Here is a 26042-nt window from a genome sequence, read left to right on the forward strand (position 1 = left end):
AATTAACTGGTGTAACAGAATGTGACAGTAATGCAATGGGGATCTCAAATGATCCAGGTTTGTATATGGACATACCCTGATGGTACAAAAGGAAGTTGCCATAGAAGCAGAATTTATAAAGCACAGTGCATGCAATTGCTTTGTGACGAGATGCAGAGCAAGCATGCAAGAGCCACAAATGCGCATTGAAAAAAATCACAACTTTAAATTAAACAAAATTCACCAGTCATGATACATATGCAATGGTAAAGACCCACAATATTTGAAATGTATTAGGTAAGCATTTCTCAACTGTTTGTCTCGGTTTTAGATGAGCAATCTGTGCTTAAATCACCATCTAGTGATGGTTCTATTCGAGTATTTCAATATGTTTTCTTGGATATTAACAAGAGCATTGAAATGGGTGTATCAGTAATTGGGTGTCTAAATGTTGTTGAGCGGTTTCATAATGTCCCTTAAAATAGATCCCATCATTGGATTGATACTGACTCTTGCAGCTATTGCATAGTCTAATTTGGAAATTATAAAACATACCAAATCGTAAATACATCCAATTCCACTTGAGACAACAGGCTGGCTGAGTGTGTGCGACTATAAATCAATCAAGCAGCAAAAATACTGTTACAGGTAAGTACCATCCACCTTTTGAGGCGTGAATCTGTTATGCTTCATTCTGTGCATAACTAACCGAGAAATATTTCAAACTCCATGAGGAGCTGAGTGCAAGCTTGGGAAAGTAATATAATGGGGTTTTGTAAAGCATACCTCATGTTTTGGTATCGTAGAGGGACATGGTCTGCAAATAAAAGTGATGGGAGGCTGATTAGTGTATTAGGGGGAGAGGAAGGTGCAAACCCTGTGGTGTTGATGAGTGCAGGCTTCAAGCACCCAAGTGCTGTGTGATGAATCCTACGGAGTCATTACTTATCCCCAGCCTAAGGTCTCCTCTCATGTGGCATGGGGAAGGCAGATGCTACCTGATCCTGACACTGGGGTGGTATCCTGAGGGTGGATCAAATGGCAGGAGATGGCTGTCGGGGAGAAGTGGTGTTGTCATTATACAGAACCATTCAGTTGTAAAAGCCTGAAACCCTCTTTTGTCAAACATCCTAGACAAAATACTATCCACCCTTTATGTGTACATAACACTCCTAAAACACATTTAACATCTATGGTTTATGATGGTTATTGTTTAAACAATGGTGTTCAACAATTTAAATTAAAAAAGGTTTAAAATTCCTTTAGGCTCCAGCCCCAGAAATCCTCAAGTAATGAGGCGAAGAAGAAAAGTAAGGAGTCCATGTGGAATGAAAGTAACATCAAGTTCAATGTGCGGTCTAGATGTCAGGGTCACAATCAGCTGCGCAGAACATTTAAACCTGAAAGGAACCTGCAAATAAAGAGTGGAGAGCTACAGAGAACGTTTAAGTGGGAAGCAAACCTAAAGGCAGAAACAGATTCATGGAGACGAGCCGTGCAGGAAGAAGCAAACGCTTACAGGCAACCGACTGGAGGTGTATCATACCGTAGGAGCGGAACTCTGGTAATGCCACAGCGGGTACCCTGGGTGGACCGCTAGAAGTAAGACACCCACTGCAAGACAAGAGGAGGTGTGGTTCTGTGCAGTTGTCTTGGTTCCATCGGCAAGTAGGTCAAAAGCGGACATGGGAACCTGACAGATGTTGCCTTCCCAACGAGAAATCTTCGCTGAACGTTACACCAGTGAGTTGAGCCAGAGGAGTTGGTTGCCCCAGGACGTGCCAACAAAATTATGAACACTTGGGTAATTATTTTGGATCCCGACAAAGTAGAATTAAAGGCCAAAAGTGGTTCAAATATCCTTATATGAGATCTATTTGGGGAAACCTGAAACACGCATTGCCATAAGCCAAGAGACCTTAATGTAGAAATTGAAAGGCTAAAATTGTACAAATCTCCTTATATGAAGTGTCGATATGGGAAAATTGGAACAAGCATTGCCAAAGGTCAAGAGATATTAAGAGAGAAGTTGACAGACAGAACTTGTTCCAATTTCTCCCGTATTGACATCCAATATATGGGGGTTTGGTCAAGTAATACCTGAAGTCAACGAGGTATAAACAGTGAAGAAGTGCAACTGTTTTATACTTTAAAAGGAAATAACATTGTAGAACGACCTGGTGAAAGATGTGCATTAGGCAGTGAACCCTGTTTGGAAAGAGATACCTGGTAGGAGAATAAACCAGGGGATCTGCAAGAGCCAAAAGCGGGATATTCCTGGCAGGAGAGTAAAGCAGGATATTTAAAGATTCAGTTGAGAATTTTTTTTAGCAGTTATGTGAAAGAGAAACTTTGTCATATCAAGCAGTTGCTGAAATTAAACATTTTGCCATCCTGAAAATTAGAAAAGACTTCCTGTTGCTATACTCCAACCAGTGTTGTGGATGCCATTGTGAGGATAATATTTTGTTAAAGAGACATTTTGATTAACTTTAACAGATCATTGTGGAAACAGAACATTTTGAATACTTTTCCTGAAATAGTTCAGGGGAAGGGAACCAACCCCTGGACACAAGAATTGTTTTGTTGGAATTACACATTTACTTCGCACCTTTTGATTGTGTATGTTAGTGTGAGGGTCAGATATATTTTGGACACAAGGTCAGCTTGCTTTAGTTTCAGTTGCATAGGCAGGGATATTCTTTTTAGGATGGGGATAGATAGGTCTTTAGCCAAACCAATTTTTCTTTGAATAAAAATGACTAATGCTGAGAATATTAAAACTTTGTGTCCGCCTCTCATTAATGACCCCTCACAGCTATGTGTCAGTATGGTTCTCCTTGGTTTGCGGAATAGGCACTTAGGTTTTCCTCTCCAAATAAAACATATTCCCAACATCTATCAGATGACAGTGTTGGAAAACCAAGGGAGCCTCTAGCCAGTGGCGGGTGGATGATCGGGCTAAAGATGTACAGCCCGATTCATGGAATTATGTGCACCGAAAACGCAAATTTGCGTGACTTTCTAGCCGAAAATCCCCATTCTTTAAACGGGGATTTTCGGTCAGAAAGTAGCGCAAATCTGCATTTGCGGCGCATATAATTCCATGAATCAGGCAGGTAGTGTGTCATGCAGTGTGTTTGGAGTATCTCCACTTAAGTTAATTTAGTGGGGGTGGTGTTATGGGGGCCGCACGTGTTGTGCAAGGGTGCTGGCAGGCTGAAGGGTGCATTGAATAACTGTGGATGGAAGAGTTGTTTCGGACTCCCGAGTAGTCCTGTTATATGCATTTAGGCTATGCTGAACTGGTAAAGTACCAGTCTACCACTGGCCTAAAATGTGAGGTCCTGGTTTGTTTTATCTAGCAGAATAAGGTATTCTCGCTGTTTCGCGTTGCATTATATGAGGCTTGTGGTGTGGAAAAGCGGTCATGGGTCTGATGAGGGAAATGGACACTGACTGCGTCTCCATGTGCCATCTATTGAGGATGGTGCTGCATTTGTCAGTGAAGCTGCCCCAAATAGATCCAGTCTTTGTTTTGTCCCGTTTTTCAAGGTTGGTGTTCATGCTGCAGTTTGGGTCCAGGTTTTCAGTGGCAAGTATGTTGTTAAGGTCCTAGTGCTTCAGCCTTTGGTATGTTCATGTTAAAAAATTAAGTGGTTCCGGTAGGTTTTAGTATCCAATAGGTTGAGATTTTGAACGTCCTGTGTCTTGGCATGCTAGTTTGCCTGCAACAGCGTTTTGAACATTTAGATTCTGATTAATTTCTTGAAAGTTGGTGTTCAGTAACCCTGCCATTGAGTTTCATAGTTTGATTTGTAGGAATGAGGAGGCTCTACCTTGACATTTCCAGTTTATGTGTGGCACTGCTACTAAGGCTACATTGGAGAGTAATGCCTGATAATGAGGTTGTAATGTATGAATTTATTTTTGGTGGATTCGGGGCTCTTGCCTTTGAAGACGGAGTGTGTAACACACATGATTTTTCATTGAATTATGAAAAGTTGTTTAAATGCAAATGCAAGTGCAAGCAGTTCTGTTTTAGTGTTTTGTAAATGTATGGGGATAGCCCCAAATAGTTTTTGTTTTCAAATGTCAGGTTATTTGATTTTATACTGCATTGCACTGCCAGTTGCATGGTCTCTTGGCACTATGAGACCTTAAAAAGAAGCAGCTTGGGGGTTTGTTTAGCGGGAATCTGCAAGATAGCTTTGCTGTTGTGTTGGTGCATGCAGGTGTACATTTGTAGGTGATGTTGACGAGACTTACAGTATCTTTTCTCAAAAGGCTAGAATCATGTGGTAATAGTGTGTGTATGTACTGTGAGGTTGAAAGGAGAATTTGTTACACCAGGGAAACAGGCAGAGAGAACCTAATGGGCACTTGGAGTATCTTATCGGATGTTGCCATGCTGAAATCCTTAGTTTAAGATGAGAATCCTGAAGCATCCTAGAGTGGGCAGGAACCCACAAGCAACGGACAGTATGCAGTACCTGGGGACCCATTTACAAAAGAGCAAAATAGCAGCAGGAGACATGCAGGAGCAAACAGTGTGAACATGGTCAAGGTGGAGCAATAAAGCAGAGTAAACAATGGTGGGGATAAATCACAGTGGAGCCACAAGCAGAGTCGTGATGGGAACAGTACTGTGGAAAATTGAGGTGCAATCAGTGGGGCATCTAGAGGCTAAGTCCAGTGAACAATGTAGGAGCTCCTAGGGACACAGCTACTGTGGGGCAAATTATAGTGGGTACTACCTGGATCGATCTCTTGCAGTAAATCTGAAAATGCCAGTCTCCTGTTAATCCACCCTACTGCCTAGGTTCTATGGTTCGCATCTGTGGTTGTGTAACAATAATGATGGCACGTTAATGCTTAGTTCAGCTGGGGAAATGTTGTCCAGCATGTAGTCTTGTAATGGTTATTTGATGGGATGATAGAAGTTGGGAAGTGTGTGATGTGATGTTTAATTAAGAGGGAGATTATCTGGCAGGTTCTCGATGGTAGATCTGCTGAAAGTTCATGCTCTGAGCCATCTTGTAATTAAGAAATTAATCTTGTCTGTAGATCAGTTGGGTCTGTATGTCGAAAAGTTTAATACGATTCTGTTCCGCTCCTGCCTGGAGTTGGCTTGATCGGTTAGTGAGGTGTTGGCTAATTAGGGTTTAGTGAACAACCAGGTGTTTTATAGTATCTTGAAGGCTATGTCATCCTGTATTGTACAGATCCTCCTAACCCCCAACCCCCGGAAGTGGGTTTGACTGTAAGGTTGGAAAAGGCAGGTAATGCCTCTTTCTGAAATAAAACTGAATTTTGCTGCTAAATCTTAGTAGGCACCTAATTTGTCATTGGGAGATTTATGCCCGGATGAGTGTCCATCCACAGACCTAAAGGTTTTCCTCCTTTGGCTTCTCGTACCAACTCTTTGCAGATGACACCCACATCCTCTTCTCTTTTACTGAACTCTCCTCCGATCCCTCTACCAAAATGTCCAACTACGTCTTGGACATTAAATACTGTAATGCTTTGCACTCTCCGATGTCAAACTATACCAAAACAGAGGTGCTCTTCTTCCCCTTCCAAATATTCACTCTCTATCTCGCATCTGTTACCCTACCTATCCAGTTTCTACCCAACACTCTCGCCTACTTTTCTACAGCTAAAAAGCTCAGCTTCATCTACGACCCTTCTCACACCTTCTTCATCTCCAAAGCTGCAACAGTGGCTCCCCTCAACCTCCTAAATATTACGAGAATCCGGTACATCCTTCCTTTTAACACTGCTAAGCATCTCGTAACCACTCTGGTCGCCTCTAAACTGGACTGCTGTGCCAGCATCCACTTTGGTTTCCAGAACTATGCTTTCTGTCCTCTTCACAAGATCATTAACTTTGCTACCAGGACTCTGACCTCCCTCACTTCACACCTACTTCCTTGTACCAGTCTTGACTGGATGGCCGACTACGCAAAACAGGATCAGATGTACATTTCTTCATCCGGTTCGCAATTCTATCCACAGTAAGGCACCACTTTACCTATTCTACTCTATCCAACTCTACACGCCTTCTACTAATCTCTGCTCTGCTTCGACTACCCTAGTGTCACCTCACCGTCCCTGTGCGGTCTCTCACTTGTGCTCTTTCTCTCTGCTTGCATAGAATTCTCTTCTGCCCAGAAATCTGAGAAACAAACGGTTCACACCGATTAGTTCAAAACCAAACCAAAAGTCTCCCTCCTTGCCTCCGAGTTACCTGCTTAACCACCTCTTATCTGCCTTCTCGCAAAAAGTGTTCCCTCATCTCTAACCTGCCTCTGTCCCCCACTTTCTCTGACTCCACTCTAGCACTTATCCATCATCGTCACATCCCTACACAGCTGGTCGTACCACCTACCTGCAGGTCCTTGATTGTGCTTAATCTTTGCAAGTCTACGCATGTATTGTCCCTGGTGACTTCCATTTACTCCCCTCCACAACCTGGTCAGAAGGTCTCTCAAACTCACACCATTGTAAGACGCTCATTGATACCCATCAGATCAGATTTATCTATTGTACGTTTTTTTTGTGATCATGAGAGCATTGTTCCTTCAAGTGTAAAAATAAAAGGTTTCACTTAAGAAGTTTCTAGAGAAGCATTCTTAGTGTTGGTGTGATATGTCCTCTCTGGTCGAGTCATAGTAGCAGTCTTGTAGCCGTTATTTGGATATATTGTTTCTTTAATGGAGAATACAGAATACCATGATACAGGGTGTGGACAATCGATTTTTGATAGTCAGTGATATGACTGAGAATGTTCCATGTGGAAAGTGTGATGAATCTGACAACGTCTCACTTCTTTCCCTGAGGTGACCCCCTCACATATGGCCAGGGGACGGCAGCAGCTACCTGACCCTGGGGCGGCTGGCTATATGAGGGAGGACCGTCTGACAGGACATTGTCGGAGGAAAGCACATACCCCCCCTTATCCCTACACGGACGTTTCCTCAGTCCCTCATGCCTTAATGGCAGATTGTTACACACATTCCCCATATGCTAATGGATCTATTGTGATGAACCCTCCCCCCCCAAACTCCCATTAGGGAGAATATGTTGGCAACCGGGATGAGGAAAAAACAGGGAGTAGTGAGGAGCACTTCCCAGGAGGCCCAGTATTCACGTTCTTTAAGCCATTCAGAAAGTAACTATGGCAGACACAAGGAACAGCAACAGAGGAATGAGGATTATGAAGACCGGGGCAACGAATCCAGCGGCTTAGTTGTTGGCAAATGAGTCAGCAAGCCAAGAAGTTCAAAGGCAGACTGGCTGCAGCTAATGAGAGGAATGAGAGAGGAGAGCTGCATACACCAAGCTGCCTTGCAGACTGTAGGACCACCGAGCACTATGTTGAAGGGAAGCAAGCCGTTGCAGGCAACCGAGGGGTTAAACCGACACCAAATATGAGAAACCAAAGGTGCGGGCAGTCTGCTGCAGAAAGAGAAAGCAGCGGGGATGCTCACAGCGAAAGTCGACACAACGGGAGTGCAGCACTTGACAGGGTGCACACAAAGACAGTATGCCGCATCAGGAGAGAGTCTAGAAATTCTGGAGACAACCGGTAATTCCAGGGAAGGAAAAGGGTTGGCAGAAAGCACATTTCATTCCGATGAAGCAATAGAAGCAACCAGTGAACCTAAAGGAAGCAAGTGGGTTACTGGATGGCCAAATAAAGTCAATCATTTCTCGAAAATGCGGCACACGGCAAACAGAACCGTGGTTAAAGTGAGAGCATTTGTAAAGCAAGTTTGTTATGGGTTACTAAACCCCAAGTTGAAAGAAAGAGTGACTTGCATAATAAAGTCCTGGTAGAGAAGTATGCCAGGTGAAGTTAAGTATCTGCATAACAAAGTATTTGTGTAATACAAGATTGAATCAAATAAAATAGTCCTGGCAGAGAAATATACCAGGTGAAATTGAGTCGGTGTGCAACAAAAGTCCTGGCAGTAGAGTGTACCATGAGTGAGTGTGAATATATATATATATATATATATATATATATATATATATATATATATATATGATACATTACTCACCGTAATCGTATTTCTGATGCTTGTATCTGCTTAGATTCACATGCTGTGCATAGGCCGACATCTAGTGGAAGCTGCGGAGTATTACAGTTTGTTTTTCGAAACTCGAAAATGGGCGTCGACACAGGCGTGCCAGTAATACTATCCCTAGTGTGACGTCCACTGTACCCAAGATCCCTCACGCGTCTGGGATCCTCAGATTGTATTTTTTCTGACATGAGGAAGCATGAGGAGTAGCGTGAGTACAGATAATCCAAGCAGATAGACAGAAAGGTAAGACTACAAGCAATCATGCGCCTTCTCTCGGAGGGGAGGAAGGGTGGGTCGCATGTGAATCTAAGCAGATACAAGCATCAGAAATACGATTACATGCTGTGCATAGATTAGCGAGCAGTACCCGAAGAAGGAGGTGGGATGTGAGAAGGGTCATGAGCAAACAGGTGTCTTAGAACCGCTTGTCCCACTTGTGTATCTGTCTTGGAATGAGTGTCAATGCAGTAATGCTGAGTAAAAGTGTGAACAGAGCTCCAAGTAGCTGCTTTGCAAATGGTGTCGAGGGGAACATTTGCAATGAAAGCCAGAGTGGCACCAATGCCTCTAGTAGAATGGGCCCTTGGCGTAAAAGGCAGAGTTTTTTCAGAAAGAGAGTAACACAGCTGTATACAGTTGATAATCCACTTCGAGATCGCGCCTTTAGAGACGCGATCCCCCTCTCTGCCTGTAGCTACGGAGACAAACAGTTGATCTGTTTTTCTTAGCGGTCTGGTCTTATTTACATAGTAGAGGACCGCCCTACGCACATCAAGGGTGTGTAGTTTCACCTCAGCCGAGCTTTGCGGGTTCTGGAAGAAAGCCGGAAGCTCGATGGACTGGTTTACATGGAATTTAGATATAACTTTAGGTGAGAACCTAGGGTGTGTGCGTAAAACCAGTTTGTCTTTGTGGATAATAAAGAAAGGATCCTGCACTGACAGAGCCTGAATTTCACTGACCCTTCTTATGGAGGTAATGGCTACTAAGAAGGCCGTTTTATAAGTCAGGTGTTTGAGACTACTTTTATGCATGGGTTCGAAAGGGGGCCCCATGAGCTTAGCTAGCACCACATTGAGGTCCCATCCTGGCGGTGGGTTCGAAATAGGAGGGTGAAGTCTCTTTACTCCTTCCATGAAGGCTTTAACTACTGGTACTTTCCACCACGATACCTTGTTATGGGATGTGGTGTAAGCCGAGAGGGCTGCCAGGTGTACTTTCAGAGAGTTAAAAACCAACCCTGCATCCAGCAGGTGGAGCATGTATGTTACCACGTTGGAAGGAGTGCAATCAACTGGGTTGATTTGTTTATTCTGGCACCAAATAACGAATCTCTTCCACTTGTCAAAGTAACAGTGCCTTGTGTTTGGTTTCCTGGATTCTTTTAGGATGTCCATACACCTCTGTGGTAAATTGAGATGGCCAAACTCTATGACCTCAGGAGCCATGCTGCCAGGTTCATTGAGTTGGGTTCCTGGTGCACTGTTAGACCTTGTTGCTGGGACAGTAGGTTGTACCAGGCTGGGAGTTTGATGGGCTCGCACAGCGCCATCCTGCGTAGGTGTGGAAACCATGGTTGTCTCGCCCACATGGGAGCAACTAGGATGAGCGTCATCGATTCCTTGTTCATCTTGTACACCACCTTTCTGATGAGGGGTTGGTGGAAAAGCGTACGCAAACATCCCTGACCAGTTCATCCACAGGGCGTTCCCTTGGGAGTCTGGCTGGGGGAACCTGGATGCAAATCCTGGGCATTGTTTGTTTTCGCTTGTGGCGAATAGGTCTATAGTGGGGAAACCCCACTGAGAGAAGAGATCTTCTACGATCTCTTTGTGAAGGACCCATTCGTGTTCTTCTGGAAGGGAGTCTCTGCTTAGGGCATCCGCTAGGGAATTGAGCTCCCCTGGAACATGTTGTGCTGATAGGAAGATGTTCCGTCTGAGTGCCCATATCCAGATTTTCTGGGCAAGCTTGGACAGATTTGGCGAACGAGTCCCTCCTTGTTTGTTCAGATAGAACATGGCTGTCGTGCTGTCCGTCCGGATCTGCACCGACAAGTTTAGTAGATGGGGCTCGAACGCCCGAAGCGCTCGGAATACTGCCAGAAGCTCTAGCAGGTTGATGTGGTTCTTGGCTACTGAGTGAGACCAGAGACCCTGAGCTGTGTGGTGGAGATGGTGAGCTCCCCACCCAGTCAGGCAAGCATCTGTAGTTACCACTGCTTGTACTTCGGGATCGTAAAAGGGTTTTCCCCTTGCGAGATTCTCTTTTGTCCACCAGTGTAAGCTTTGTACGAGTGTTGGCGAAACGACCACTAGATCGTCCCACTGACCACTTGCCTGAGACCACTGTTTCGCCAACCATTCCTGCATGGGACGCATGCGCAGACGCGCGTGGGGGACCAGGTAAATGCATGACGCCATCATGCCCATTAACCGCATTGCTTTGCGTACCGTTATTTGTTGACCTGACTGATAATGTGGAATTTGCAGTAGTATATTCCGAATTCTTTCTTCCGAGGGGAAGGTCAACCCTTTCTGAGTATCTAGGATTGCTCCTAGGAACTGTTTTGAGGTGCTTGGCACCAGACTGGACTTCTTCTCGTTGATAGAGAAGCCTAATTCGTGGAGGAGGTCGATAGTCCTCTGAATGTTTGACCTGCAAATTCTTGGGGTTTCCCCCGTTATGAGCCAGTCGTCCAGATAAGGGTACACTGGGATTGCCTCCCTGCGTAGGTGTGCAGCTGCCACCGCCAGTACCTTGGTGAATACCCTTGGTGCTGAAGCTATCCCGAAGGGCAGTACCTTGAATTGGTAGTGGCGACTGTCCACTTTGAAGCGCAAGTATTTTCTGTGCGCCGGGAGCATGGAAATATGAAAATAGGCATCTTTCATATCCAAGGTTGCCATGTAGTCCCCCTTTTTTAGGAGGGGGATTACCTCTTGTAGCGTGGTCATACGGAATTTTGGGGGCTTGACATACTTGTTGGCAGGCCGTAAGTCCAATACTGGGCGCATTGTCAAATCTTTCTTTGGCACAAGGAAGTAAGTTGAATAGATACCCTTGTTTACCTGGTGTCCTGGGACGAGTTCTATCGCGTCCTTTTCTAGCAGAATGGCGATCTCCTTGAGAAGGATCTTCTGATGTTCTAAGGAGTGTATTCTTTGTCGTGGAGGGTGGTTCCGGGGACGCTGCAGTAATTCTATACAATATCCTGTGGACACTGTTGACAGCACCCATCTGTCTGAGGTGATCCCTTCCCAAGCCTGGGTGAAGTTGGAAATGCGTCCCCCTACTGGGGTTGCGTGAGAAGGGACCCTGAACTGAGCGTCACTGCTTTGGCGGAGGCGTGCCACCTCCCTTGTTGGGGCTGCCTCTGCCTCTTCCACGACCTCTCTTGTTACCTTTACTGTAACTTTGGGTAGACTGCTGGTTGTTGTTCCATTGTGTACCCTGTCCTTGGGCATAGTTGCCTCTGTGAATTTTGGCCGCGTGGGCGACGAAAATTACTGTTCCCCCTCTGGTTCGGGGGTTTGTTGGTAAGCTGGCCAAGGGATTTGAGAGTCTCGTACTCGTCCTTGGCATTTTTAAGTGTGTCTTCGACCGCTTTCCCAAACAATAGATCTGGTTCCACCGGCTTGTCTATTAATGACGCCTGTGTTTCTGTCTTGAACCCCGACTGCCGTAACCACGCATGTCTCTTGATAACAGTACCTTCTGCTATCAATCTTCCTGCGTTGTCTGCAGCGTCGAAAGTTGCTTTCAAAATGCAACCAGACACGGCTCTCCCTTCTGCCGAGATCCGAGCCAACTGGCCCTTTAACGGTTCAGGAGCAGAGGCTATGAGCGCCGCGACCTCTTCCCATTGATGGCAGTTGTAACTTGCCAACAGGGTGGTGGAGTTTGCAATCCTTGCTTGGTAGGCGGACGTTGAGGCTACCTTCCTGCCAAACCCGTACAGTCTTTTGCTCTCCTTGTCGGGAGGAGCTTCTGACGACGATAAGGGTGTCCCAGCCCTCTTCCGAGTGTTGGTAACCACTAGGGAGTCTGGTTTAAGATGACCTCTTATATAAAGAGGGTCAGACTGGGCTGCCCGAAAAAGTTTTTCGACTCTGGGGTTGACGGCTCTGGTGAGGTTAGGATTCACCAGGGATGGATCTATTCTACGTTGTATGGATTTAAGGATAGGGATGGTCTGAGCGACCGGCCTCCTCTCTCCCACCAACTCTTCTGCGAAGTCCCTTTCCTCCTGTACACCGTGGGTGTCGATGTGAAAATGTTCTGCTGCGCGAGCAAGAACTTCATTAAGGAGGGGTTGGTTATCAACTGGAGAGTCGGTAACTGGGGCTTCGCTCTCTACCGGGGAATCTACTCTGTAAATTTCCTCATCTTCTACCTCCTCCAGGTCCTCATCCTCCGCATAGTATTCAGACCCGGTTCGTTCCTCCATAATTGAAAACTCCTGGTCCCCTTCAGGGAAAGGTTGTCCTTGGTATCTGGGGTGTGGAGTAGAGTATGGAGTAGAGTAAGGCTGCACCTCGAAGGGGTCAGGTCTTTCGACCCGGGCCTTTTTACTTAGGGGGATAGGATCAGAGGAGCCTGAGGGTGTGGCCCCTTGAGGGTCATACGAAAGGAAATGTTCTGGGTTTTTGTCATAAAAATCCGCTAAGGAAGACATTCTTGACATGACCCTGTCTATGTCCTCGCTGGGCCATTCTTTGGAACACTTTAGTAGGCAACTTAGGGGACTTATCAAGGGTATCCTTGCTGGATGTTGCTGTCCCAGTAGATTTATGTTTATCTGTCTGCTTGGGGTGGAAGGATGGTCTTACAGGAGTGGAAGGCTGAGCTTTCCGCTGTTTCCCTCCCTCCCCGTGCGTGGAAAAATGTTTTCCCTGCCCCTTAGAGGCCCCAGAGACTTTCGACGCCTGGCGCCGAGGGTCGGGAGAGGTATTTTGTTTTGAGCGTGGGGCCTCGCTGGTGTTAACTGCGCTCTCGGTCTCTTGGAGCGCGGCCTGGGGGTGGAAGTCGTCTTCGTCTTCCGACGATCGAACTTCCGTTAATCTAGGGAGCGAGGCACTCTTGGCAAGAGTGGATGATTGCCTTGCGTCATGAGGCGATCTCGATCGAGAGCGCCCAGAGGACACCGAGTCGGACCGTTCTATCCGTGCCTCTTTCCGAGAAGTCGACGTCGTCGAGGTTCGGTTGGACTTAGTGTGTGTAGGTGTAGCGCTTGCGTCGCCGGGGGTCTTCCCCATAGCCGCCCTGCCGGACAACCTTCCGAGGTCGGGGACCTGCGCTCGGCAGTCTTTCGACGCCGTAATGCCCTCGCCGTCCGAAAGTACGGCGTCGCTGCCATCGCTGAAGGCGCCCTCCGCTGCCATGGCTGCCTGCCTGGCGTGGTGGGCCCAACGCTTGGTCGAACGGTCCTTAAGTGTTTTAGGTTTAAACCTACTACACGCTCTGCAGTTCGCTTCGGGGTGGTCCCTCGGCAAGCAGAGATTGCATGTGGCGTGCCTGTCGACCCAAGGGTATTTGCGATTGCACTTGGGGCAGAATTGGAAAGGGGTACCCTCCATACGCACCTTGAGGCAGCGGGCTGATAAGTGTAGGAAATATATAAGGTGTACCTATATACCAAGAGTGAAGAGTATGTACCATCCCCCACTCTCCCTACTTGCAGGGCCGAGGCCAGCGGCCTACTAGGCCCGGGCCGAGGCCAGCGGCCTTCCTAGGCCCAGATCCGTCGTGCAGCAGCCGACGGTCGATGTCTTCTCCAGCCGTCGTCGAGATCGATGGTTGACGTTGGGGTGGGGAAGGATGTCAATAAATAATTTTAAATTGCAATATAATAGCAAAAGTATGGCTAAGGCCAGCGGACTCCGCAAGATGCTTCCGACCAGTATGGCGGAAAAAAACAATCTGAGGATCCCAGACGCGTGAGGGATCTTGGGTACAGTGGACGTCACACTAGGGATAGTATTACTGGCACGCCTGTGTCGACGCCCATTTTCGAGTTTCGAAAAACAAACTGTAATACTCCGCAGCTTCCACTAGATGTCGGCCTATGCACAGCATGTGATCTAAGCAGATTCCACAAGCCTCAGAAATATATATATATATATATATATATATAAGACCTGGTGGGAGAGTGTCCCAGGTGAAGACCAACTCCCTATTCTGAAGAACTTAAAGGGAGGCCATGTCCTTGAATTAACTGTTGTGTAACTGTATAAAGAATAAGAGCATTTAGGAAGGGACGTACCCTTGGGGTTTGCAACTTGGGAAAGGGAGCCAATACCCCAAGATAAACAAAGCGTACCAAGGGGAGAAGGTAATCCTCCTTGAACTTAAGCATTCTTTTTGAAGTAGTGTAACTTAAGATAACGAATCTGGAGAAGGAAATTGATCCCTGGAACTGTGAAGGTTGTTTGTTGGAAATATTTTTGTTGGGTTTTAACTTTTGTGTTGAATTTGAACATTTTAGCACTTGGAGCCCTCCAAAGTCAATTCCTTTACACATTGAAGTTTTGTTAACGTGTTGGGGCCAGAATAGGATTCCGAACACAGGACAGACCTTTTAATTTGGCATCTTCACACTGGACAGACTAATTTGTTTTTGTTGAGGTAGGGATATTCCTCCTAGATTAGGGATAGTGAGGCATTTTCTAACCCGTTTTTATGTTCATAAAAGTTTGTAACCACAAATATATCTCCTATGTGTCATTAGCTAGACAGAGTATGTGGAAAAAACACTTAACCACAGCATTGATTTTTGGTTCCAAATTAGTCCACTGTCCATCATTGTGCTTACGTTTTTTCACGACTTTCGATGTTTCCAAACAAGTGACCATTTCTGTAGGCCATGGGATTTTTTTGTGAGCTTTGGCACTAACTGGGCAGAATATAATTTCTGCCTGGTCTGGTTTGAGTTTTAGGTTGGTCTTGGTCTTCACTTGTGCAAGAGTTATTGGAAGGTTGATTTCTGGCTTTGGTTGTTCCCATCTCTGCGTGCTGCATTTATGGTTGGTTAGATAATATGATATGATTTTAAAATGGCTTGCGATTTTGTTGCATAGTTGTTGAGATGCAATCTTAGTTTTATTGCATGCGATTAGATTTCTCAATTAATGATCCTGAATATATTTAGGAGAATATTTTGCCATTTTGATGCTTTTTGAAAAGTGGGGTTTTGTTGCATTTAAGACGGCTGCTTTGTAGTGTTGGATCGGTCACTGGTATGCACTGCTTTGATTTCTGGTTGTAGTTTTTCCTCCATGCCTGTTCCAGTTTCAGGTTAGTGTTCTTGAGGGTGCATAGATCATCAGCTTAATATCTTGGTGCTTGTTTTTTGCCCAATCAGTCGAATTGTTTGCATTTAGCTGTTGTGGGCAGGCCTTTTGTAATCCATTTGTTATGTAGGGCAGCAAGGATACGGTTTTGGGGCTTGTTTCCATGTTCGAGCGTAGAGCAGATAAACTAAATACAGGGAACTGTAAACTTTACTATTTAAGGATCAATGTGTATATGGTGACACCTGCTGCTGGATCTAATCTCATCCAGTCCATACGCTGCCTGAGACTACCGTAGTGGCAGTCTTAAAGGCTGCACCAGAGCAGGCTCTACTTAATTGCATATTATATTTCCTGATACTCTAATACGAATTCAGAAGAGTTGGGGATTTCAAACTCTAGTCTAAGTGTTTGTCTAGTGATTAGATGCTTGATCCACCACTAAGGAACAGTCAAACTCCAAGTGGTGGCTGGATTACTAGAAGTAAGTCCCTAGCCCCGTTGGCGTATGATTAAGAATATGTTGAACCCAGAGGTTTTTTTTTAAGGCTATCCTGTTGTTAAAGAAGACTTGTCCCCTGAAGAAGTTCGTTCAATTTTGTGAATACACAAGAAAATACGAAGTATGTTGGGCATATTCTTACTGTACCTGTAGGACAGATGCATATACATCAGTTGTTTTTTGTAAACTACATATTAGTAGTGCTAGGTATTGTATGAACCTCAACAGTCTGACATGACGTATAGACTGGGACGTGTCGTATAAATTCAAATTCTGTGTGTTGGGTAGCAGATATTGTTGAGCGTAGATTTTTTAATTCTAAGCTGCAATGTACTGTATGGAACCGTTTGATAATATTGCGCATCACTTTTATTGCTTAAACAAGTCACTATGCAGCAAAATATTTTTGCACTGTGCGAAAGATTAAAACCACAAGTATAAAAATATATATAATGTAACTTGAAAGTTAATAAAAATGGTTTATGAATTATTGCTCTCTTAATAGGGTCATTTCAATTCCTGATTGATGCTCTTTAAGGGGTTATATAGGTTCGAGTCCCTGAGAGTTCTAAAGTAGATTCTAGCTACTGTAACCAGTGCAGTGTTGTTTGGGTCTCTCCCTCCTTATATAGTTTGTTTAATTCCAGGCCGACCCCTGCAACCTCCTTTCCGGGTTTGTTTTTGTATTGTATAGGCTTGGTGCACCTCCATTGATTTGAGCGGTATCCAAGCTCTCCAAGCGACGGGCACGAGTCTTGTGTGCTTGGAAGGTTCAAGTTCGTAGCTGTAGTTGTACATTTTCCCTTGCAGAAAATTGCATGGGTGTAAGCAGCCAATGTTTCTACCTGGCCAGTGCCCCAACCCCAGTAACTCGAGGGCTTAAAAAGCCTATCTGTCATCATGGGTTCAGGCCTGAATATCATGCCAGTCAGGTGGCCCCACATTATGGCTACCAGCGTCTTCAGCCACCTCATTTGCTCTCATGATTATTTTGCAAAGTGCCTATTCCACATTTTACCCTTTTCTCCAGCACCCGCTGTGCCTCAGCTCTGATCTGCAATGTGCTCCAGGGCTTGTGCATACCAGGTGCATGCCGAATGAAGTCACACTCCATGAGAAACCTTGCAGACCATGCCCTGTTTAACTGGCTGATCTCCAGTGTACACATTTGCTCTTGACCGCCTAAGACGATTCCTCTCTGAAGGTGACAGCGAGGCACATTTTCCCCATTGCTATGTACATAGCTCTGTGGCTTCCCAGCTGGGATTGCACTTTATAAATCCCACACATAAGAATACATTTTATGATATGTCCTACTAGGGAATTCACCTTGAAGGGGCGAGCGCAGGGTACATGTAAGGGTAGCAGAGGGGGTTGGGGGGGGAGCAAAGGGATCTCTGGGGGATCCTCCACTTATTATCACCTCCAAGGGTTGCTTCACATTGCTTGTGGCTTCTCCTGGCTCCCAGAGTTTCAGTCCCCACTACATAGTCCTCCGAGAGGTGACTGTCACATCACCATGCACGTCTGCCAACCATGTTTCCATGATAAAAAGTAGGTCAGTACCCCCTTTGATTACTAGGTTGTATAGGTCTGTTCTGTGCTTGGATACAGAGCCTTAATGGATAAGATGGCACTCTGTGGCAAGTAAGGAGTCGGATAAAGGGGTTGCATTTTACACAAGGCTTTTATTGAAATAAGAAAAAGACCTACCTTCCCTTCTACTAAAAGAGTTTACCCTACCTAACGGAACTCTAGCTCGTCAGGGTGGTTTGTCCAAAAATAACCTACTTCTGGCCCTGCCACCGATCAAAAAAGGATTCAGAAAACAAAAAAGGGGCTCAGGAGAATGGCTCCCTTCTCCTGGCCCGGCTGGCTCAGCCTTGGTGACAGATCTTAGTCTCTTGTAACAGTTCTGATTAGCCCCTGCAGCTCTTCAAAGGGACCACTTTGGTCTTTAAGTGGCCAATGACTAGTGGCTCTAAATGTCCAAAATGTTTCTTTCCTTAACTGTTCATATATTCTCTCTAGGAATTTCTTTGGTCTTTCTCTCGTGTCCAATGACTATCGTCTCTTTCTCAATTGTCCAATAAACTGTTCTTCCCACTATAATACCATAGTACTCTTGGCTTTTCTTAGGGAGTCCCCACTCACTGTGACGGGGGAGATCACTCCATTGACTCTCTTGGGTTTTCTTGTGGCTTTCACAATTACTGTGTGGGAGTTTACTCCCATCGTACTCTTCACTTCTCTTAGGGCTTTTGTAATTACTGTAAAGAGGGCGATTACTCCCGTAACACTCTTGGCTTTCACTATTCCCCGGACCTCTCCTGGGTCTCCCACCACTCCTGTTCCTTCCGACTCAGCAGGTGCACGTCACAGGTTCTTTCTGGGGCCACAAGCTGGCTTCTTTCCTGTAGGCGCGCTCAGCGTTTCTCTTCCCAGCTTCTCGCCTCGTTCTGTGGCTCTGCTGAACCATTGGTTTGGCGGTTCCAGTGTGGTTTACGGACCACACAGTGAACCTCCCAGAGCTCACGCCACCGTCCAAATTATCACAAGCTTCAGGTTAGAGTTTCCCCAGTTCTGCTGGCTTGACGCCGGCTTCTCCCTTTAGCAAGTCCTCTGTTTTTATCCCGTAAATGGGCCCTCCCTAGCAGAGGATAAGAGTCCCTATTTTATTTCCAAGAGGTATTCTTTATGCCTCCTTGGGGCCAACTCTTCCCAGTGCTGGTTATCTTCACTGAATGAGCAAGAACTACTCCTCCACTCTTCTTCTCTGTATTAGGGTTCCAACATATTGCCATTCATCATGTCTCTTACTCTTCCTCTTCTCAGTGCTTTCAGGTCTTGGTTGAGTAAAAGAAGAGATCTTACAACAGCAAACAGTTTCTTCAGGTTGGACTTCTTGAGACGATGAGGATCTCAGGTTCCCATAGGAAAGAGGATTAGGGAGTTCCTCATCCCCTAAAGGAGTCTCTCCCTGTGAGATCCCACTTACCGCCATCCCTATTGTTGTGTAGCGGGCTGACCTACTTGGCCTTTGAGGGAAGGGCTCCCCCCTCTGGGGAGAAATGACGAGATCCCATGAATCGTCACAACTCCCTATGCACCGCTCTCGTGTTTGGCTTGCAATCCTGGGTTTATCTTTTCATTGGGTTTATATTTGTCCCAGTATTAATCTCCTTGACGTGCCTTTTGGTTGGTGATGGGGAATCTGTTTTCTTCTGTGTTGGGTTCATCATTGAGCTGTTATAGGAGGCTCAGTTTTGTTCTGCATGTTCTTCAATGCAGGTTCTCAAAAAATCTTGGGTTGCTGAGACTCAAACATGTTATGTAGGCTGTGCAGTGCTTGACTGCTGAGTGAGTTCTAGAGATGGGTCTTTGTTGCTGTGCGCCGTCGGGTCCACTTTCTCACCTCCCAATGGAGGACTGGCAACATTTAGCTGGGGGGCAAGACTAATGTTTTGGCCCATAGTGCAGTGACCAACACCCGCAATTCAGTGCCCCCAATCCCCAAACTTCCAGAACAAGTAAACCCAATACCAAGCTCGCCCCATCCCACACATTCTCAGGTATATATAGTAGACAGCATATCTTTCAGTTAGTTTTGTGGTTTCTTAGCGATCCAGACCACAGGAATCGCTCCCACATACCAATTAAAGTAAATTATTTGGATGTATTTGATGAAATGGGAAAGCTGGGAGTGAGCCCTGTCAGTCCCTTTGCTTTATCTCACAGCGATAGAAAAACTCATACATCTTAGTCTTAGAGCAGCCGTTAAAATAAATAAAAAAAGGTCAGGGCTCCAGCATACACAAATGTGCTTACATCCTAAAAGATAATGCAATGCAATGCAATATAATATTGTGTAAACCCATGTAATCTAAGCAAAGGTTTTTAATACCTCAACCTAGGAATTGCATAGAGGCCAAAAACCCAAAAAGCTAAATGCTTGCCTCCATTTATAAACTGCAATAACAGAACTTTCTCTCATTGTGAGACCGTTTTGCTATATTTTAATAGCCAAAGGAAATTGTTTCATTCGAAATAGTTCTACATCGCCCCAAAGATAAATTAAATACATACATTTTATAGTTTAAAAAATAATTTTTAACATATGCATCTTGAAGAAAAGATCTTGCAGATGATTTCAGTTGAAGAGAGGCCAAAATAGAGGGAAAATGCATCTATAGATTAATGTTCCCTTTAGCAGAGAATTTATTAGTGAAAGATGGAAGAAACATTCTGTGATAACATCCTCTTAACAACATTCAGCCAGTTTATCCCCTTGCAGTTATCCAATGTCAATACATTTGTCAAGATTTCCCTATTTAATATGGCCGTGTCAGTTAACCATATCGAGCACCACAACTAAACTGGTTTCATTGTGTCTTAGTTGGCAATTTGACAGCAGGCTAGAGCTCCTCCCATTCCATCCGATACCATCTTCAGTTTTAGACCAATGTAAAGAGGTGACATAGCTAGGGAATTCATTGGTAGGGCCTGGCCATTAATGAACCAAGGGGTTTGGCTTCGTTCTCGCAGCCAAACATGAGCTATCCTGGCAAGATTCATACCTGCCTTCCTACATCCCCAGCCAACAACACAACCCCTGCCACACAACATAATATCCTCACTTTTTCTGCCTCGCAACCAGTAGATGTTATAAATGGTTCAATTATAATTATGTATAGATTAACACAATAGACTATAAATCAGGCTTCTAGGTTTCTGTTTTTACTGACCCTTACACATAAATACAGACGGAAATCAATCTGCTTTCTGTCTGTATTTATTTATAAAAATTGGGAAAACAGATCTTTCTGTCTGGTTCTCTATGAGAACCGTTGAACCGTTCTCTATTCATCATACTTCGCAGGGCTATCACATTGCAGATTGGCAGCATGGAGAGTGTAAAGATATTATAAAAATAGCGTTGGAGGTCTTCAAATTGCTGACAACATATATCTTAAGGCAGCAGCAGTCACAGGAGTAACCGTTTTGTTATGGAAAAACTGGAACTAGCATTTCTTTCCTGTATGGATGCATGTGTGCTTTATTAAATTATTTTTTTATAATAATACATGCAGGAAAATACTTGTTGCGAATTCTCTTTATTTGACAAAAAATAAATGTGGATACATACAGAAAAAAAGGCTCAAAAACAAATATGGATAAATACAGACGGAAATGGCACAAAAAGAAATACTATAAAACCGAAGCCTTAACGATAAACCCATATCAGTGAGGATTTATCTCCAGGTAGTCTAGAAAAACTAGGCACAGTGATTTTCTCAGGAGCACATAACATACAAGTGTGGAAGGTGGGGATTTTAGCCCAGTCTTCCTGGTTCAACTATTTCCAATGTAGAGCCGGGGAGTCTACATCTTCTACTATTCCTTCTTCATTATTCGAAACAATGAAACACTTTCTGCAGAGCTGTTTGTTATTCAAGGGATACACCAGTACACTGTTCAATAAATCTACCTTTCATAGCATGAATGTATTTACAACAGGGAAGCCTATTAATCCTCTGTATCCTGAGGCAAATAAATCTGAGAGTATACACAATTGTACAGAATAAGATAATAATGAGAACTCACTATAATTATAATCTTAGTCTGTACAATACCATGTAATTTAAAAGCATCAAATCAAATGATAAAGCAACCTGAGAAATATAAGACGTTTTATTTTAAACATATTCACAAAGCAAAACCACTTCATCAGCAAAGCGAAAGGGGTTGAGCCGGTCCAAACTATCAGGCGCTGAGGCATGCATGTCAGGCAAAAATCTCAGAAAAAAAAAATCAACCTGCTGGCATTTCCAAATGTGTTCCTCTGTTTTTTACCCTATTTTCCTTAATCATACTTCAGTGTTCTTCCCTTCCACCACATTCTCGATGCCCCTCTGGTTCCTTACAATTATTTTGTAGTCCTCCGTTTCCCTTTTACTCCTTTAACCCTTAACTCTACCCCTACCCTTGCACTCAACCCCTTCCTTTGTCAGTAACCAATTCCTTGCTAATCAACCCCTTTTATTGCCTATCACACCAAGCCCATTACTTGCCGCTCGCCACGTTATGTTGCCCTGGATCACATGTGGACAGCAGACCACCATGATTTGCCAGTAAGCCTCTACCAAACACGGCAACAAGCTGTGGCCGGCGTCTTGTTGGTAGTTGTGGCTATGCAGTCTGAACTTGGACAATGCAGAGCTAAGATGCCGAGGGGACTTTGGTTTTATTGTGCTCCCAATGTGCCCTTTCTTGGCAGGTCTGCTGCATATTTCAATTCATGAAAGCATTGGGAACTGCCTGGGGAAGGCTTTCTAAAAATAAACTCAAAACAGCCCTACCACAGGTATGTGAAGTGGGAGTTGTGGGGTCACAGGTCCCTGAAAGAAAAACCTTGCGCCAATAATGGCAACACTGATGCCACTCATATGTTCTCAATGCCTCTCAATACAGTTGCTCGCCAGTTCTTTTTGTCTTTTCACAACTACTCCTCCCACAATGCAACAGCAGGCAGCCACGAACCCTGGATTGGAAGCATACATCCTAAAGGGACGAAATGCAGCAACTCCAGCATACTGTGAAAGGGCAACACCACCAAACCGCATCCATCACATCAGAGGAGCAGACTACTCGCCCTCCAGACAGAAAATCGAACTTTCAGCCCTCCGCATGGCAGAGAAACACCAGATTGCTTGTAAACCTATGCTGGAAATGGAAGAGGGGCGCTTAAAATGTGGGTTTACTGGCTGTGTAGCCCTCCTCCTGGGGAAAGGGTAGGCACTGGTTGGTGCAGGAAGTCAGCCAAGCACTGTAACCAATGGTGGGGTGAGACAGTCCCTGCATACAGAGTGCTGCACTATAAAAGCAGACAGCATCAGAGGCAAGAGTGTGGGTTGTACAGGTGAGGTCGCAGGTGGAGTTGGAGAATACCAGGTGGAGGAAGGATGCCGGAGTCGAATTTTGAGCAGGTGAGGTATTTGAAAGAAAGTGGTATCAATGGTGTGTAGTGTATTGCAATGCAGGCAGTGGGGAGGGGGAGTTTAGGAGTGAGAGAAAAAGACTGAACGTAGAGTGGGAGATAGTTGTGAGTGAGTGTTAGCAGAGAGTGAGGCTAGCAGGTAGGGTGTTAAAGTGCGGTGCGAGGTGTAGGATGTATTAGGGAAGCGGGAAGGGGCTAGGAGTAGTGAGAGTGGGAATTGTGAATGGGTTAGCAGGGCACCACATCCCTGGGTTTCTGGAATAGTGAAAGGGGTGTGTATCCCTGGGGTTGCTTGTATAGCTTGTATAGAAAAGTGGTGAGCAGGGAACCATATCCCAGAGTTTCAAGAGTTGTTGTAATCCGAGTAGGAAGACTCAAAGTAGCGTGGATAAGGTAAAGAGTTGTGGTTAAGGGAAGATAGGTGGAGTCGGTTGGACAGAGGAAAGTAGGAGGGAGGAGAAGAGTCGCGATGAGATCAGGAAGCACTCATAGCCCACCCTCTAGAACTAACATCTGGTAGTGTAGAAATAGGAAGCAGGAGGTCCTATTTCTGCATTACCAGAGGGAGAAGGATAGACAACGTCTCAAGGACACCCTCTTAAAGCAATTTAGCTAACAGAAATTGGTGGTTTCTGATCTGTAGAAACTAACCAGGGCTATCGACGCCTGCGCTAGAGCGGGAATCCCTGGGGAGTTGAGGGAGGGAGGGAGAGGGAGGGACAGCCCTAGTGCCACCTTCCCATACCCCTTTTACAGCCAGTACACCTTGTTATAATTAATGCCTGTCTGTACTGAAATTCTAAATGAAGCTTTCAAAAACCACAAAAAAGCTCTACTGTGTGCGAAAATTATAGAAACCCTTGGAACAAGAGCAAGACTTGGTGGTTCATTCAGGCCATCTGTCACAATCCATGTATCCGAATCTGTTTCATGTCTGTCTTTTGTTGGTCAGAGTTTTCTGGACAAGAAAACGTAAAACAATCCTATAATTAGGGGGTTATCCTATAATTAGGGGGTTATTCAGAGCTAGATTTTACCCTCCACCCAATTCAGGTTTTCATCAAATACCATCAGCGATATTCCCTGGGAATACTGGTGGTGTTATTTTAGGCCGACTTTCTGCAGAAAATCCTATTTTTAAGAAAATACAATTTGGCCCCACATTTCTAAAAACTTTTTTTTTTTAACAAATTGGAAGTGCGGGCGCTTCCCTTCAACATAGTGAAAAAAAATAAAGGTTTCAGCAAGGGCCATGTCAAGGCAGTGAAAACATTGACATCTCTGATTGCCCCTTTCACCACCTTCACCATTTAATTCATAAAAGGGTCAGGATCGACCCTTTTGTGTATAAGAAACGTACAGTAGGGGTTAGGAACCACTACTGCACATAATACATGTATGCCTTCACACTGATGGTGAGAATGAAACAAACATGTTTTTAGAAAGTTCCACATTACAACCGGCTGATGTGGTATTTCTGAAATGTCTCTGGAGGTATTCCAGAAACACCACTTCCACTGGTGGTAAACTTTGAATAGGGTGGATTTTTAAAAATACTGCTGCCTGAGTTAGGTACTTTTCTCCAGCTGTATTTAATTAAATTAACAACAACAAACAATCCACCCAGCTCTGAATTAACCTTTAGATTGTAGTCTACTAATAATTATTATATGAATGTTAAATTTTTCTGTCTGCGTTTTTTCAACTGTTCCCAAAAGTAAGTATCATAACCAATCCAACAGCCATTTCTAGAACCACCATGGGTGCTTATAAACTTACTAGTGATCAAGACGGGACGTTTTCTTACAGAATGAAACTGAGGACAAACTCTACTCCGTGATACGAACATGCCCCTGCAGCCTAGGCTCTTCTCTCACTCCCTGTGGCAGCTCATGTGTGGAGAGTCACCCGAGAACATTATACCATTGCTGAAATCCAGAGGAGTGTCTCACCCCATCCACATACAAATCGAGCAGGGATTGCGGCACTGGTTTCCTTTGCAGAAAGTTGGATTCTGAAGGATTTTTTCTTTTTCAATTATTAGTTTACATTTTGTAGCTCTACCCCAGGGATCAACAGTCTAGCCAGCCTAGGGGGCAAATGCCCCTTTGACCTCCTTACCAGTCCACATGTCATCTCCCAATACCAGGGGGGGTGGAAGCATCCCAAATCAACTTGTTTCTTGGAACAATATCACAAGGGAGAATTGTGTGTTGAAAATTGTGAAAGATGGCTACAGAATTGGGTTTTCCTTTTCAAAACTCAATAGTCCATCTCAAAGAACCTTCTCACCACACAGACAGGCTGAACCAATAAGTCAAATTCTCGACGGAATGGAACACACTCGAAAACAGGACAGGTCCACACTTGGAAACTGCTTCTACTCCCTTATCCGAAAGACCCAGATGCATTCAGACCGGTCCTAGATCTCAAAGTGGCAAACAAGCGTGTGTAGATGGAAATATTCAGGAAGCCGGCCCTACACTATATCTTGGTTGAAAATGTTTCCAAACTTACACATTTAGATTGATCAGCAGCATTGGCGATTCCTGGGGGTTATGGTAAGACAAAAAGTATTTTTAGTAAAAGGTCCTACCATTCTTGCTCAAATCAACCACCTGAGAAAATCCAATACGTGCTAAATATATCCATACTTTGATGGCCGTCTTATCAAGACCAATTCACGTCATTCGATAATGCTAAATGGGACTTTGAAGTTTTGTGCCTCAAAATAAAGGTTTCAGCAAGGGCCATGTCAAGGCAGTGAAAACATTGACATCTCTGATTGCCCCTTTCACCACCTTCACCATTTAATTCATAAAAGGGTCAGGATCGACCCTTTTGTGTATAAGAAACGTACAGTAGGGGTTAGGAACCACTACTGCACATAATACATGTATGCCTTCACACTGATGGTGAGAATGGAACAAACATATTTTTAGAAAGTTCCACATTACAACCGGCTGATGTGGTATTTCTGAAATGTCTCTGGAGGTATTCCAGAAACACCACTTCCACTGGTGGTAAACTTTGAATAGGGTGGATTTTTAAAAATACTGCTGCCGCAGTTAGGTACTTTTCTCCAGCTGTATTTAATTAAATTAACAACAAACAATCCACCCAGCTCTGAATGAACCTTTAGATTGTAGTTTACTAATAATTATTATATGAATGTTAAA

General features: G+C 44.6%; 1 protein-coding gene across 3 annotated transcripts in view; it reads right to left on the bottom strand.

Moving 5' to 3' along the window:
- CDC42SE1 (CDC42 small effector 1) overlaps positions 1–26042 on the bottom strand; it is a 433771-nt gene that overhangs the window by 4127 nt on the left and 403602 nt on the right. The window lies entirely within an intron of this gene.

The sequence above is a fragment of the Ambystoma mexicanum genome, chromosome 1p, assembly GCF_040938575.1.
Source record: "Ambystoma mexicanum isolate Mex_15411 chromosome 1p, UKY_AmexF1_1, whole genome shotgun sequence".
In the NCBI taxonomy this organism is placed as follows: Eukaryota; Metazoa; Chordata; class Amphibia; order Caudata; family Ambystomatidae; genus Ambystoma; species Ambystoma mexicanum.